The following is a 17,540-nucleotide window of genomic DNA, read 5'->3' as shown; positions in this document are numbered from 1 at the left end:
CCCCCCCCCCTCCCCGCTATAGCTTATCGCTATACTGTACGTTTTGAACTGTTCAGAGCTGCTCCCGCATGGACTCAAGATCACCATCACTGTATTTTTGCCTTGTGTTTTTGTTTTTTATTGTTTGTTGTTACCTTCAATAAAAATTTCAACAACAAAAAAAAAAATCCTTTATTCGGTTTTCAAATATTATAAAAACAATAAAAGTACATATGAAAATTTACAAAAAGGAGCATGTTTAAAATGTGTTTTTCTAATAAAATACATATAGAAACTCATTAGGAATTTTGACTTAGTGTAATATACAAAAGAACAATCACTTTAAAAACAATCTAAAACATGGTGCACTTATACAAAATATAAAAGTTAATATGATCATGAAATACGATTTTTGACAGCCCTAATCTAAGTTTAGCCTATGTCTGACAACAAACTTCAAAAATGTAGCTATATCTTTTGCAATACACTCTTCTTCCAAAAGTTAGAGAGAAAGAAATGCAAGGCGGCTCCTACGGAAACCCATAATTTTTAAGATCGGATTTAGCCAACGTTTTCTCGGTTCGTTATAGAACTTACAAAATAAAATCGTGTGCATTGAAGATTGGGAAGAAACATCATCACAAGGGCAAGTTGGTAAAATCGTTGCCCAATCGTTTGTTTTAGGAAAGGGGACTAAACAGTGGAAAGTATCCAGCCTAAAACGTACTAATAAGAATCTTTCATACCTGGACAAATTGAAGGTTAGATAGGGTTGAATAGTCATGGTCCTTTGAATTGTTAACATATGTCGGACAGATATTTTACTGGCCTCATTAGTCAAGCGCAGTTGTTCTAAATGCGTCAAGCATATTTTTTTTAACTCTTTTCTGGAGGATTCCAAGATTAATGGGGGAGAGTGATAATATTCAGCCATTCCTAAGTCATAAAATACATTTTTAATGTAGGCAATCCACCCAATCTTGTGAACATTCTCTAGAGAAAATCAGTCCTGTATAAACCCTTGACAAAAAATAGTTTTGGTGGACGTCCAAATACGGTGCCATAGAAGAAGTGGTTGGATTTTGACTATGTCTACCAGGTATGGCAGACCCAATTCCAAATGGCATGAGTAGGTCGAAGTACCTTGTGGTACAGCTAGAAGAAACCTTAGGAAACTATTTTCAACCTTTTGTAGGCCATCCACCTTTCCGTAGCCCCACACTCCAGCCCCATAAAGTGCAACGGTTATGCATTTTGCCTTATATATCTCAATGAGCTCAGTGGGGGGCCTTTGTCCCAATCTTCAAGAGAAGTTAGCTAATGCAACTGTTGCCCTCATGAAGAGCAGTTTTCTGGTCTCAATAGCCTGCCACCAGGAGCATGTATTGTCTATTAGGATTCCGAGGTACGGGTACGTGTTTTTGGTCTCAAGTTTTATGTTGTCAATAAAAGTAGCCCTAATTTTCTTTGTTCTAGAACCTGCTGACATAACAAAAGTTTTCTTTATATTAATTTTCAAGTCCAGATCAGCCATATAGGTATTATATCTCAAAAGGGTGCGTTGTAATTCTAGGGGGGTACGTGCTAGAATCACGGCGTCATCGGCGTAGAGTAGGGCCGGTATTGGGCATTTGTTAATAGTTGGCAAGTCCTGGGACCCTTTAATCATTTCCTGTTCTAAGCCGTTGATGTAAAGAGTGAAAAGAAAGGGGGCCAGGACACAGCCCTGCCTGATCCCCCTCTCTACTCCGAATGACGCCGTCAGTTCCCCCCAAATGCCATACCTCACTCTTGCTGTAGCGTCAGAATATAATTCATGCAAGAAATTTACAAGGGCACGCTCTACCCCCATTTCCAGTAAAATGGACCACAGTTTGGAGTGACTTACGCAGTCAAAGGCTGCTGGTAAGTCAACGTACGCCATGTACAAGGCTCCCCCTTAGCATTAACATATTTACCCATCAGAAGGGACAAATTAAGGGCTTGCTCTGTAGTACCGAGTCCCTCTCAGAACCCAAATTGAATATCTGATACAATCTGGTTATCGTCCGCCCAATGCTGGAGTCGCTCGAGGATAACTCGGCCCGCCCCTTTCCCCAAGGAATCCAGCAAGGGTATGGGGTGATACCAAGAAGGAGATTGGCGGTCCCCTTTTTTAACAACAGGGACAAGATTAGATTCCGACCATGAATCTACAAGCCCTACAGCACATGATGCTTGCAGAACTCTAGTCAGGATTGGGGTCCACAGCTCCATGTTATGTTTGAAGAGGTCAACTGGGACCCCATCAGGGCCTGGTGCCTTTCCATTTCTACTGGCCAGCAAGGCCTGGTGTACTTCGCTGTACGTTATGTCTAGGGCTATAGGAAGTGTAGTTATTTTCAATTCAAAGTTGTTTTTTGCCAGGTCATTATGTACTTCTTGTCCCTTTGGGGGAATACCAAATATCCGGGCAAAATGATCAACCCATTTTTGTTCATCCATTGCCACTTCAATTTTGGGGTTATCTCTAGATTCTACAAGAAAGGGAGATTTACCAACTGCCCAAAAGGCAGCACTGTCTTTTATGTTGCAGCTTTTATGCAGTTTATCCCATAGTTCTTTTTTCAGTTCAATTTTACTAAATTTAATAACCTGATTGTACTCCCTTCTAAGGGTGGCGATTTCCTGTATCCCCCTTTTTGTTATATGAAGGGCTATTTTTAATTTAGAATAGGCTTTAGCACATCTGCTATTAAACCATCCTTTACTTATAGTCTTTCTGTCTTTTAATTTGGCAAAGAGAGCTTCTTTTATTGTTTTCGTTACGATCGCGAAATTGATCATAACTTCTTTATTGGATGTAGCATGATCGAGGCATTTATTAATTGCCATTAGGGAATTTTTGACTACATTAGTAGTAATCATCGATGGATTCACTTTGTCTCACTTAAGCGAATACCCATTGAGCCTTTCCAGAATCAAGGTGTTTTACCCAAGGGTCCTCAAGGTATTACGCCTATTTGATTTCTGCAAGAGTGATAGGGTCATGGTATTAGGGTAATGGTCACTAATAGCGTTGTCATGAGTCTTAAATTTCATAACTCACGATCCAGCCCTACAAGAGGTAAAAATAAAATCTATTATACTGAACTTTCCTCTACCATTGAAAGTGGGAATAAGCGGAACTGGTGGGTTTGTCATTTCATTAGCCAAACCTAGTTCTTAACCAAAACAGATTTCATTCAAACAGTTCCCAATTATTGTATGAGGGAAGTGTGTTATTGGGATTTCATTCTCATCCAGAAAGCCACAAGCTAAGTTATCGGTGTTCATACATAAAGTTTGATTAAAATCACCACCCCATATAATTACCGCATCTTTCTTTAACTTATTTTTTTAAAATTCCTGCAGTGAAAGAAAGATTTCTTTTAGTGTTATCGTTAATTCACCCTGTTGTAAATTATTGTAAAAATTGACCAAAACTAAGATATCAGTTTTAGTCAAATGCAGGCTTATTATTTGAAAGTTAGGTTCCAATTTAAGTGGAATAATTTCCTTAATTTCCACAAGATTGGAGACAAAAATAGTCATACCTCCCTTAGCTCTCCCAGAGGGTGATGGTAGTGCAGGTGAGCAGTAGGTTTTATAACCCTCTATATGTATTTCACATGTAGCCCACGTTTCTTGGAAACAGAGGACATTAAACTTTTGCATAAATCTACCCCAAATATCGTTGGCCACTTTTAAATGCAGACCTGCAATATTCCAGTAGAGTATACTAAGAGATGGTATGTCCCGACATCTAGCCAGATCAGATCCTAAGCTAGTGGTTTCAACTAGTGAATTGGAATGATACGTACTATCCAGTTCGGCTTGTCTATTACTAACAATTGAGCCCGGGTTGGGGGCGCTAGAGGGCGCACTAGCTAATGGCCGCACCTCTGTGAGGCTCTGGCTGCCTGGCCAGCATTATCCTGCTTTCATCCGCTTCCCCTGCAGATGGATGCCTGAAATTCGCACCGCTGCTGGATGCACCTGTGACGCGGCGCCGGTCCAAATCTGGAGGAGATCCGACGCCCAGAGCCTGAGTTACGGCGCCTTGAGAGTGCCCCGAGGGTCGCTGCTGTGGAGGGCCGCTGGCCGGGACCGGGAGCTGTGACACCTGAGGCCGTGGCTTTACACGAGGCGGCTAGGCCTCCTCATCGCGCAACCCGACCGGAACTGCGGGAATCCTGCTGAACGAGTGCCGTGGACTGGCGGAGGTGAGTCTCGCCCCCCCCCCTGAGAAAGCGGCACTGGGGAGTAGGGCTGAGCACCGCGCCACTTCCCCTGCAGCGGCGGCGAAGGGTCGGGTTTCTGCACCCTGGACCCGGCGGAGGCCGCGGCGGCCATCCCCAAGGACGCGACCCTCCGCCTGGAGGACTTCACCCGGACCCGGTTGGCCATATCGCTACGCCTGTGCACGGCGGGCGGCTGGGCCCCTGATCTCGCCGGAGGCAGCGGGGGACACCCCCAGGGGCGCAATCCTTTACCACTTAGGACTCCTACCAGGCCCAGCGGGGCCTAACACTGCTCTCACGCAAGGCGGCAGCGGGCACCGCCGGTGCTCTTGTGCCACTGAGTGCGTGGTCCCGCCGGCGGCTGCGGCTGGGGCGTAAGCCCTCTGATCTCGCCCTCCTCTGCCCTATCCTACCCGAGGTGCTCCTGTTGCTGCCGGGGGCTGATGTGCTGGGGGCTGGCCAGCTCTCAGGTCTGGTGGGAGCTGTGTTTACCCCGCTGACAAGACTCTGACACGGTTGCCCCTGGGGCATTATATACGGAACGACCTGTGCGCGGGCTCTGCTCGGGGGGCCTGACGGGCCGACCACTCATTCCAGCCACTGGGTGCCAACGGATTGGGCACCATGGGCAAGAACGATGCCAAGCAACCAAACTGTCCTTCGAACCTGCAGCCTCGAAGAAACCAAATAGAGGCGCAACGGGCGCCGGGAGCTCCACGGGACAGCCAAGCACCGAGGTCCCTCCTGCGGTCATAACACCAGAATTGCGCCTGATCATTGAGGAGATGCGTCAGGGATTCGCAACGGTTGTGGACAAGGTTGATCGGCTATCTTCCAGGATGGACGGTGTGGTACAAAAAGTGGAGGTGCATGAAGAGCGGCTCTCTGAGGCGGAGCGACGCATCTCCACGGCCGAGGACACTGCCGCGACATACGACACACGCCTTACCCGCATGGACAACATCCTCAGAGTGATAGCGGCGAAGAATGAGGAATTGGAGGCGAGAAGTAGACGCAATAACATCCGCGTCACGGGGGTTTCGGAGTCCACCAACACTGGGCGCATGGAGGACTATGTTGAGCGCATACTGCAAACGGCTGTGGGCAAGGAGGCCCTCTCGAGTCAATTCATAGTAGAGAGGGCGCACCGCTCACTGGCCCCGGTCCCCAAGCCAGGGGCGCCGCCGCGGCCTATCATCGCCCGGTTACTTAACTACCGCGACAGGGACGTTGCCCTTAGAGCTGCCCGCACGCATCGGAATTTATCATGTGATGGTGTACAGTTTTCACTCTACCCGGACTTCACGCCCATGGTGCAGGATCAGAGGAAAAAGTTCCTTGAAGTGAAAAAGAAATTGAGGGATATGCAGATCGACTATGCCCTTCTTTATCCGGCCCGGCTCCGGGTAACCCATCAGGGCAAACAGCACTTCTTCACGAACCCACAGCACGCTGAGGATTATGTTAAACGGATTCGCACAGAGAGGAGAGACAGGCGTAACGAGGGTGCGGACGAAGCGGGAGGGAATCCTGCTGCACAAGATGAATGACTCATAACGGCGCCCCCGTGAGGTTTCTGCCACTCGCACCCTGTCGCACTGCTGGAGTAGGGGCCGGGTGCTGCTGGCGGTGACATCGGAGTCCCCGCCCTGGCTGCTCTGTGGCGGCATGCTCCCTCATCATTTGCTTGTTGTATCTGCCTTACTGCACCATGGACCCCCAGCAGACTACTTGCCCAGCTGGCGCGCATTGCTCCTTTGATTGACTAGCGCCTGGGACGCACGCACTGATATTGCTGCAGGTGACTGGGCGGGTGGCAGTTGGGAATGGAACTGAAATTATTATTGTTTTCTACTGTTAGAGGGCTGTGGGTCCGGTGCTGTTGGTTTTTCTTAGAGGCATACATCTGCAGGACTACGTTCGGCCAGGCACCACCCCTTCTTCTCTGTCTTCCCCATATGGTATGTGCGGGAGGGGAGGGGAGTGTTGGGGTGAGTAGACGTGTACCTCTGATGCCCCCAGAAGGGGATTCCCCACATGGTTCTGCTGTGGTTATTGAGTACGGGGTTTGGGAGGGGGGGAGGAATTGCAATACTGGCAAGTTTGGGTTGCTTCAGTGGGTTGGGGGAGGGCTCGGGGAGTGGGGTTTCTGTTACTGTGAATGGAGTGAGGGGGAATGTTCAATTGTTGAGGGGGGGATTGTTGGGAGAATGAATGACTGTGCGGATGATAGTCATGGCATGTGTGCTGGGAATGGACGTACGGGTTGTGGCAGTATCACTGATCTAGACACCCGACGATGCTATACGCGGTGGTTTTTGGTACAGGATGTGGCACCACAGGGTGCTGGGACTGTTTGCACTCATTGGGTACAGGGATGTGATGTTGAGCACGGGTGATCATGCTTTAAATACTGTGTCTATAATGTCCTGGAATGTCAGAGGCCTTAATAACCCGCGGAAATGTAGGAATGTGCTGGGATACTTAGATAGACACCAGGTGCAAATAGCTCTACTCCAGGAGACTCACCTTAATCCACGTTGCGTCCCTCGCTTTGCAGACAGATGGGCGACCGTGCGGGAGTTCTCCTCCTATTCCACCTATTCCAGGGGCACTGCCATTTTGATTAATAAACGACTAGCGTTCCAAAAACTGGGTGTTCGGACGGATAGTGAGGGGAGATATGTGATCCTCTGGGGGAGACTGGGCACTGATGTTGTTATGCTCATCAACTGTTACGCACCCAACATTGACACGCCTGGGTTCTTCTTGACACTATGGGGACATGCACTTGAGGTCGAGTCCGCACATGTGATCTGGGGGGGGGACTTTAATCTCTCCTTGTACCCGGGGGCGGACAGGTCAGACGGTAGCGGACAGTACAATACGAAAGCCGGGGAGGCGTTGCGGGGCATACTGGAGGAAGCGGGATTGTTGGACAGCTGGAGGCACTTACATCCTGGGGCTAGGGAGGGCACCCACTTCACCACGCATGCACGTTCATGGGCCAGGATTGATTACTGCTTCATCTCACGTGGTCTGGCTGGTGGCGTCGCCAAGGTGCGGCACCTACCTCGAACATATTCGGATCACTGCCCTGTGCTGACCGTCCTGGAATTGCCTGGATATGCGAGAATACGCCCACCGTGGCGGCTATTCCCCTCGGCCCTCCTTGACCCGGTATTCAAACACGAACTCGGAGAGGAAATCGAGGCCTTCTTCCCTAGGAACAGGGGTTCTGTTGCTAAGGTTGAGACGATCTGGGAGGCTTTTAAGGTCACCGTGCGCGGAGTCACAATCTCTAAAAGCTGTGGCGTGTTACGGGACATAGTGCGCACGTTGACGGGTATTGAATCGGAACTTAAAGCGTTGGAGGCGGAGATGGTCGGTAACCCTTGCCCTGACCTGGCGATAGCATTCAGAACCAAGTTATCCGAATTTGAGGAGGAGGCGGCCAGGGAAGCCAAATTCCGTGGTAAGTACTGGACGGCTCGACGCTATTGCGAAGGAGATAGGCCGGGAAAAGTTCTAGCAGCGCTCACTAGACACCAGCGATTTGCCACGCACATACTGGAAATCACTGATGGCGAAGGCAGGACTTATCAGGACACTAAGGGGATACAGGACACCTTTCTGCAGCATTATAAACGGCTGTATACCACGCAGCAGACTGGAGAGGTTGACTTCAGTGGGTTCCTCGACGACATTGCATTGTGTTGGCTGAGTGATAGTGATAGGGCTTTCCTGGGGTGTCCTTTCGAGATTGATGAAATCCGAGATGCGATCATGTCACTCAGTAACGGTAAAGCCGCGGGGTTGGACGGCTTGCCGGCCGAATTTTATAAATGTTATATAGACATAATGGCACCAGTGCTGAAGGAGGTGTTCGAGGAGTCGCTGGAGGAGGGGATACTACCGGGCTCTATGAGGGAGGTGGCAATCACTTCGCTGCTTAAGCCGGGGAAAGACCCGAAGGATACCGACGCCTATAGGCCCTTATCGCTACTAAATTGCGACGCAAAGATTCTTGCGAAAGTGCTTGCCACTAGGTTATCCCTACTTATGACTACCCTGGTGCTGCCGGACCAGGCTGGATTTGTTCCGGGTAGAGCTACGTCCCATAACCTCCGCACCCTGTTCTCCCTCATACCTACCATTTCGCCGGACCTGCCGGTCGCTGCTGTGTTTCTGGATGCCACCAAGGCGTTCGATTCGGTGGAATGGGACTATCTCCTGGCCATTCTAGGCAGGATGGGCTTCCCCCGGATCTTCATTGCCTGGGTGACATTGCTTTACACCTCCCCAGTTGCTAGGGTCATCATCAACGGAGTGTTGTCGTCGCAGATACCAATCACGAGAGGGACTCGGCAGGGCTGCCCATTGTCGCCCCTGCTCTTTGCCCTAGCTATCGAGCCCCTGGCTTGCAGGATCCGGCAGTTGCATAAGGACAGCGCCTTTAACTGCAACCAGAGACAGATAGGCATATCCCTCTATGCGGATGACGTTACCTTATATGTGCGGCGCCCGCAAGTACACCTCAACCCCCTATTGAGAGAATTTGTGTTGTTTGGTGGAGTCTCCGGCGTACACATCAATTGGCAGAAGTCGCAGTTCTTCCCCCTCACGCCCTCGGTGACCCCTTTCCCGCTTGATTACCCGCTGGAATGGTGTAGTACGGATTTGAAATACCTGGGAATTGTTGTGTCACTCGCTCAGGAGGACACGGTCCGCCTGAATTATGGGGTGGCCATCTCCAAATTAGCCGATACTGTGACTCGCTGGTTGGCCCTCCCACTCTCGATGGCGGGAAGAGCCTCCCTGATAAAAATGGTCATCCTTCCGCGCTTCCTCTACCTCTTTCAAAATATACCCTATTACCCGGGAGCCTACTTCTTCAAAAGTCTTCGGTCTGAACTGCTTCGCCTATTTTGGGGCGGGAAACAACCGCGTCTCAGCTGGAAAGTATTGACGCAACCGTATGACCGGGGTGGATTCGACGTGCCTGACTTGAAGGTGTATTACCTCAGTGCGCAGGCTCAACATGCTTATTATTGGATTCACCCCACTCCCTTCATGCCTCAGGTGGCAGCTGAGGACTGGATAGTTCACCCGCTACCGCTTAAGGGCATGCTGCTGGGCCAGATCGGGGACGTTGAGACGCCTGCCACCACTGTAACTTGCACCATGGACGCTTGGCGTAGAGTGACTAGATTACTGGAAGCCCCCATGCTCTACTCATCGGCGCTGCCCCTTTCATATCATCCGAAGTTATCGCTCCTGACGGAAAATGGATTTCACTCCATGTGCAACCGCATCCAACTTCATACCTGGGGGGACTTATTTCATGAGAAGCGGTTCCGCACTAAGGAGCAGTTCTTTGGTGCTACTCCCCCGACGCCAATGGAGGTCTTTTATTACATCCGGCTCCGACAGGGTATGAAGGAGATAATTCCTGGCTACCCGGAGGAACCGGGCGCGGTCCTGCCGCTGCACATCATGCTTGTTTCGGACGGCAGACATTTGGTGTCGAAGCTATATTCGGAGATTCGAGAGCAACGGCCCCCTGTTCCGTCCAAGGCACGTACTGCCTGGGATGCTGACCTACCCACTGCTCTCACTGATGAACAGTGGGGATACTGCTGCTCGGTTACCGCACGGGTCTCCTCTAGTTGTAGACTGAAAATTATCCACTATAAATTTGTGCAACGGTATTACTATACCCCAGTTCGGAAACTGCGATTTCGACTGTCGGATGACGACAGATGTGCGCGTTGCCGTGCGGAGGGCGCAGGTTTCCTCCATCTGGCCTGGGAATGTGGAGTAATTCGGGAATACTGGGAGCAGGTGCATGCCGCGTTGCAGGTGATGATCGCTGGTCCTCTTGACCTTGAGCCGGTGATGATGCTGCTAGGTTATACCAAAAACATTCCCAAATCGGATCGCAAGTTTGTCGATCTCGCGCTCCTTCTAGCTAAACGGAGGATTGCATGCAGATGGGGGAGAGGGAGGGCACCTAAGTTTAAGGAGTGGCTGGACGACCTTAAGTACTGCCAGGACCAACATGGCGTTTATGCGGACCTTATGCCTGCCCGCTGCAGACCCAGGGACTTCTGGTCCCCCCTGCAGGTTTACTGGCTGTCCCAAGCTGCCGGCAGCGACTCCTCCGGTGAAGACGAGCCGATTCCTGGCCCATGAGCGTGAAAATGCACATTACACTGCACTCACCATGATGCATACCACCCGACGGATTGGCCCTTGACCAGTGGTGCTCCACCCCTTATATTCCTCCCGGGGTTGGCTCCCTGGGGCGCGCAGCGGCTCCCTATCCACCTGGGCACACTCATAACATGTTGATTCACCGGGCGCCGGGGGTGTCTCGCTGGGCGACGACAGGGAGACTTCGGACTGATGACATTACGAACTCCTGGTTCTCCTTGCTGAGGGGATGCCTGACTGCGAGGGTGGGGGGGGTCCCCCCCTTTGCTAATTGCACAGCTACGATGGCGGGGGGAGGGATGCAGGCGCAGTGGCTTCTGACTCCGGAACATTGTTGGAATTCATCTATGTTGTACCTTGCCCGCTGCAGATGATGGGTATCCGCTGAATGTACCATGATCGATACTGTACAGGATAATTGATGCTGTTACTGTCATGACTATGTGATGCACAATGTTAATTAAAAAAAAAGGTTTAATAAAAAAAAAAAAAAAAAAAAAACAATTGAGCCCGGGTTTACTGATGGATAATGAGAATGTTCAGTAAAAAGTTTTAATTCGGGGGTAAAGGAAGTCATATTAATAGACCGCCTGGGAGAAACCATATGTACTTTCTGATTCTGATCTGGGAGGATCGGAAGTTTGTGTTTCCCAGGTAGAACTGGGTTTAACAAAGCAAGTCAATCAGCCTCTTCCAATCCCGACAACATATTGAATTTATTACGAGTTGGTATATCATGAACATAATTCTGACTCAGTACATTGGCGCCAAACCCAAATGCCCTCAGGGACTCCTTCGTCGGTGGGTAAAAAAAACCAAGTGGCAATATATTGAGCTCCCCCATTTCTATAGAATAATTGCCACTCTCTCGCAAAATGTTACTAACCAAGAAGGGAGATCTAAATGTCAGAACGATGCAGCCTCCCGAGACAAATTTCCCACGACTGCCCAGCCCATGAACCCTTCTTGCCATCTTAAATTTATTAAACAGATGTTCCGTTAAACCTGTTTTATTGCCCAACCAATGAAGGGATTTGTTCCTAAGTGTTTCCAAGCCTTCTACTGCTGAAGTTTCTTTTTTTGGAACGTTCGCCAAGACAATTATATAGGGAGTAGCAGCAGGTGGTAAATTCAGATGTTGGTCGGTGGCCAGGTTTACCCAGTTTGAGTCCAATTTAATTGATTCTGGATAATTGCGAGCCTGAGCGGGAAAAAGGGAAGTAGAGAAGCCCGGAATATCAGTAGCCCTCTTTAAAACCCCAGGTCCTCCGCTCAGAATTGTATTTTTTACTGCACCTACCCTATCAGTCTCCCGCACCCGATCTCCTGCCGGGTTGTTGGTCAAGTGGTTACACCTGATGGAGGCTGTCGAATGGGGTTCGCCATCCTTAATGCAAGAAGGGCCCTCAAGCTGAGATGATGTATCTCTGTTTTTCATAACTGTACCCATATTTACCTTTCCTTGTTGGAATGAGAGGAGTTTAGGGTCGTCTCCATTTTGTTTATTACTATTGGATATGTGATCTTCTATGAGAGTTAGTCTGGAACTCATTTGGTCCGGCCTAACTCTAAAGTACAGATCCAGCCTTTCCACCAGGGTCATTAGGTTCTTAATATCCTCACTATGTGCCTCGGAATTTTCACTATTTTCATCTCCGGCCTTTGAGGGAAATTTTCTTAGTCACGGCTTTTTTCTAGCATGTTGGGTTAGTTTTTTACTTTTTGGGTGAAGGTTCTGAGCAGACAATTTTACCACCATTAGTTATATTACTATCAGCCACTACGTTCTCGTCAGTGATGGGATTTTTATGTTTCTATTGGGGTGGTTGTGAAGGCGAATCTGAGTCGCTTAAAATAATTCCTTCCACATTATGCTGAATACACCCATTTGTAGCATTTAACGTAGTAGTCCGTCTCGAACTATCAGGGGCCGCAAGATGTTGCAAGTCAGTAATAGACCGTGAGGTACCTGCTTCAAGAATTTCTTCAACTGAACTAATCTGTTTATCTAAAGCCCCCATGGCTCCAGTAAGGTAGCCTAATAAAGTTTGTTGGGTCTCTATTTGGGTTTTCTTGCCCAAACTAAGCTTTGGACTGGGCAATTTCCCTTGGCCCAAAATAACCAATTCTACCTGGAAAAAAATTAGTAAGTTTAAATTTTGTTAATACTTAAGAGCCTGCCCTCCTGTATCAGCAAAACTCTACCGACACTCCTCTCTAGTTTGTCTATGCTCGTGATTACTCCACCAGTTACTACAATCTAATCCAGGGACAGTACAGACAGAAAATAATAATCCCAATAAAAGGAATAAATTAACAAACATAAAATGTCCTTACTGGAAAATACTGTCCGTTTTCACAATAGAGGGGCCAAGAAAATAGGCCCGGCCCGGCCTCAGGCGGTCACAGATGGGCAAGGACGGGCCCGCCTTTGGCCCGGGCGAGCCCACGCACGTCCCGTGCTGTGGGAGCCCGCGTTGCAATTTATAGGCCCGGGGTCAAAGGGAACTGCTCTTCGCCTCTCGCGAGACCGCACTGGCCTCTGGGTGATGGAGTCCGGGCAGCGCGCGGTCCGCGATTACGGCAAAAGCAGTACTGGCAGGCAATGGGGCCGAAGCGGGCAGAAGTCCCTCGCAGACAGGAATCACCAATAGGGGCAGCAGTCAAACGGTAGGCAAACAATGTGGAAGTTGTCAATTTTCAATTTCTTTAGCTGGATAATACATTACAGCCATAGCTGTGTCTCTGGCAACAAGGTAAGGATATAAGTCTCCCCAAAGCCACATAATTTATCAATCAACTATCAGCTCTAAATATATTTTGGAAATTCAGCCATTTTTTTCTCCAAACCTCAGGTTATGCGTTCTAAAAATACTCATATTTTTGTCTCCAATTCACAGACTCTGTTCTGGTATACACATATTAATTTACTGAACCAAAAGCTTCTAATTTAGTAGGCTCGGCTGCCCAGAGTAGAGCTACTTACAGGGAGCTGGAGAGTTACGAACAACTCACATACTAGTACTCGTTGGGCTGGAGAAGGCCGCTCTGAAGCAGTCCTGCTCTGAAGTGACTTGTGGATTGGAACTCCACTCTTACTACTCGTTGGAGTGGAGAAGCCCGCGCTGAAGCAGTCCTGCTCTGAAGTGACTTGTGGATTGGAACTCCACCCATACTACTCGTTGGGCTGGAGAAGGCTGCTCTGAAGCAGTCCTGCTCTGAAGTGACTTGTGGATTGGAACTCCAACCATACTACTCGTTGGAGTGGAGAAGCCCGCTCTGAAGCAGTCCTGCTCTGAAGTGACTTGTGGATTGGAACTCCACCCATACTACTCGTTGGGCTGGAGAAGGCTGCTCTGAAGCAGTCCTGCTCTGAAGTGACTTGTGGATTGGAACTCCAACCATACTACTCGTTGGACTGGAGAAGGTCGCTCTGAATCAGTCCTGCTCTGAAGTGACTTGTGGATTGGAACTCCACCCATACTACTCGTTGGAGTGGAGAAGCCCACTCTGAAGCAGTCCTGCTCTGAAGTGACTTGTGGATTGGAACTCCACGCATACTACTCGTTGGGCTGGAGAAGGCTGCTCTGAAGCAGTCCTGCTCTGAAGTGACTTGTGGACTGGAACTCCACTCTTACTACTCGTTGGACTGGAGAAGGCCGCTCTGAAGCAGTCCTGCTCTGAAGTGACTTGTGGACTGGAACTCCACTCTTACTACTCGTTGGACTGGAGAAGGCCGCTCTGAAGCAGTCCTGCTCTGAAGTGACTTGTGGACTGGAACTCCACTCTTACTACTCGTTGGACTGGAGAAGGCCGCTCTGAAGCAGTCCTGCTCTGAAGTGACTTGTGGACTGGAACTCCACCCATACTACTCGTTGGAGTGGAGAAGGCCGCTCTGAAGCAGTCCTGCTCTGAAGCGACTTGTGGATTGGAACTCCACCCTTACTACTCGTTGGATTGGAGAAGCCCACTCGGAAGCAGTCCTGCTCTGAAGTGACTTGTGGATTGGAACTCCACCCATACTACTCGTTGGACTGGAGAAGGCTGCTCTGAAGCAGTCCTGCTCTGAAGTGACTTGTGGATTGGAACTCCACCCATACTACTCGTTGGACTGGAGAAGGCTGCTCTGAAGCAGTCCTGCTCTGAAGTGACTTGTGGATTGGAACTCCACTCTTACTACTCGTTGGAGTGGAGAAGGCCGCTCTGAAGCAGTCCTGCTCTGAAGTGACTTGTGGATTGGAACTCCACCCATACTACTCGTTGGAGTGGAGAAGCCCACTCTGAAGCAGTCCTGCTCTGAAGTGACTTGTGGATTGGAACTCCACGCATACTACTCGTTGGGCTGGAGAAGGCTGCTCTGAAGCAGTCCTGCTCTGAAGTGACTTGTGGACTGGAACTCCACTCTTACTACTCGTTGGACTGGAGAAGGCCGCTCTGAAGCAGTCCTGCTCTGAAGTGACTTGTGGACTGGAACTCCACTCTTACTACTCGTTGGACTGGAGAAGGCCGCTCTGAAGCAGTCCTGCTCTGAAGTGACTTGTGGACTGGAACTCCACTCTTACTACTCGTTGGACTGGAGAAGGCCGCTCTGAAGCAGTCCTGCTCTGAAGTGACTTGTGGACTGGAACTCCACCCATACTACTCGTTGGAGTGGAGAAGGCCGCTCTGAAGCAGTCCTGCTCTGAAGCGACTTGTGGATTGGAACTCCACTCTTACTACTCGTTGGACTGGAGAAGGCTGCTCTGAAGCAGTCCTGCTCTGAAGTGACTTGTGGACTGGAACTCCACTCTTACTACTCGTTGGACTGGAGAAGGCCGCTCTGAAGCAGTCCTGCTCTGAAGTGACTTGTGGACTGGAACTCCACTCTTACTACTCGTTGGACTGGAGAAGGCCGCTCTGAAGCAGTCCTGCTCTGAAGTGACTTGTGGACTGGAACTCCACTCTTACTACTCGTTGGACTGGAGAAGGCCGCTCTGAAGCAGTCCTGCTCTGAAGTGACTTGTGGACTGGAACTCCACTCTTACTACTCGTTGGACTGGAGAAGGCCGCTCTGAAGCAGTCCTGCTCTGAAGTGACTTGTGGACTGGAACTCCACTCTTACTACTCGTTGGACTGGAGAAGGCCGCTCTGAAGCAGTCCTGCTCTGAAGTGACTTGTGGATTGGAACTCCACCCATACTACTCGTTGGAGTGGAGAAGCCCACTCTGAAGCAGTCCTGCTCTGAAGTGACTTGTGGATTGGAACTCCACCCATACTACTCGTTGGGCTGGAGAAGGCTGCTCTGAAGCAGTCCTGCTCTGAAGTGACTTGTGGACTGGAACTCCACTCTTACTACTCGTTGGACTGGAGAAGGCCGCTCTGAAGCAGTCCTGCTCTGAAGTGACTTGTGGACTGGAACTCCTCTCTTACTACTCGTTGGACTGGAGAAGGCCGCTCTGAAGCAGTCCTGCTCTGAAGTGACTTGTGGATTGGAACTCCACCCATACTACTCGTTGGAGTGGAGAAGCCCACTCTGAAGCAGTCCTGCTCTGAAGTGACTTGTGGATTGGAACTCCACCCATACTACTCGTTGGGCTGGAGAAGGCTGCTCTGAAGCAGTCCTGCTCTGAAGTGACTTGTGGACTGGAACTCCACCCATACTACTCGTTGGAGTGGAGAAGCCCGCTCTGAATCAGTCCTGCTCTGAAGGGACTTGTGGATTGGAACTCCACCCATACTACTCGTTGGACTGGAGATGGCCGCTCTGAAGCAGTCCTGCTCTGAAGTGACTTGTGGATTGGAACTCCATCCATACTACTTGTTGGCTGGAGTTGCCCGCTTTGAAGCAGTCCTGCTCTGAAGTGACTTGTGGATTGGAACTACACCCATACTACTCGTTGGAGTGGAGAAGCCTGCTCTGAAGCAGTCCTGCTCTGAAGTGACTTGTGGATTGGAACTCCACCCATACTACTCGTTGGAGTGGAGAAGGCCGCTCTGAAGCAGTCCTGCTCTGAAGTGACTTGTGGATTGGAACTCCACCCATACTACTCGTTGGAGTGGAGAAGGCCGCTCTGAAGCAGTCCTGCTCTGAAGTGACTTGTGGATTGGATCTCCACCCATACTACTCGTTGGAGTGGAGAAGGCCGCTCTGAAGCAGTCCTGCTCTGAAGTGACTTGTGGATTGGAACTCCACTCTTACTACTCCTTGGGCTGGAGAAGCCCGCTCTGAATCAGTCCTGCTCTGAAGTGACTTGTGAATTGGAACTCCACCCATACTACTCGTTGGAGTGGAGAAGCCCGCTCTGAAGCAGTCCTGCACTGAAGTGACTTGTGGATTGGAACTTCACCCATACTACTCGTTGGAGTGGAGAAGTTGCTCTGAAGCAGTCCTGCTCTGAAGTGACTTGTGGATTGGAACTCCACCCATACTACTCGTTGGGCTGGAGAAGGCTGCTCTGAAGCAGTCCTGCTCTGAAGTGACTTGTGGATTGGAACTCCACCCATACTACTCGTTGGACTGGAGAAGGCCGCTCTGAAGCAGTCCTGCTCTGAAGTGACTTGTGGATTGGAACTCCACCCATACTACTCGTTGGAGTGGAGAAGCCCGCTCTGAAGCAGTCCTGCTCTGAAGTGACTTGTGGATTGGAACTCCACCCATACTACTCGTTGGAGTGGAGAAGCCCGCTCTGAAGCAGTCCTGCTCTGAAGTGACTTGTGGATTGGAACTCCACCCATACTACTCGTTGGACTGGAGAAGGCCGCTCTGGATCAGTCCTGCTCTGAAGTTACTTGTGGATTGGAACTCCACCCATACTACTCGTTGGACTGGAGAAGCCCGCTCTGAAGCAGTCCTGCTCTGAAGTGACTTGTGGATTGTAACTCCACCCATACTACTCGTTGGACTGGAGAAGGCCGCTCTGAAGCAGTCCTGCTCTTAAGTGACTTGTGGATTGGAACTCCACCCATACTACTCGTTGGAGTGGAGAAGGCCGCTCTAAAGCAGTCCTGCTCAGAAGTGACTTGTGGATTGGAACTCCACTCTTACTACTCGTTGGACTGGAGAAGGCCGCTCTGAAGCAGTCCTGCTCTGAAGTGACTTGTGGA

General features: G+C 49.9%; 1 long non-coding RNA gene across 1 annotated transcript in view; it reads right to left on the bottom strand.

Moving 5' to 3' along the window:
* LOC144785682 (uncharacterized) overlaps positions 1–12,923 on the bottom strand; it is a 77,917-nt gene extending 64,994 nt beyond the window's left edge. The window contains exon 1 of the long non-coding RNA XR_013602020.1: positions 12,795–12,923. This is a non-coding gene — a long non-coding RNA (uncharacterized LOC144785682). The remainder of the gene's footprint in view (positions 1–12,794) is intronic.
* Between the last annotated feature and the right edge of the window lie 4,617 nt (positions 12,924–17,540).

This window comes from Lissotriton helveticus, chromosome 10 (assembly GCF_964261635.1).
Source record: "Lissotriton helveticus chromosome 10, aLisHel1.1, whole genome shotgun sequence".
Taxonomy (NCBI): domain Eukaryota; kingdom Metazoa; phylum Chordata; class Amphibia; order Caudata; family Salamandridae; genus Lissotriton; species Lissotriton helveticus.
The sequence above is the reverse complement of the archived record's forward strand: the minus strand, read 5'-3'. Positions and strand labels throughout refer to the sequence as shown.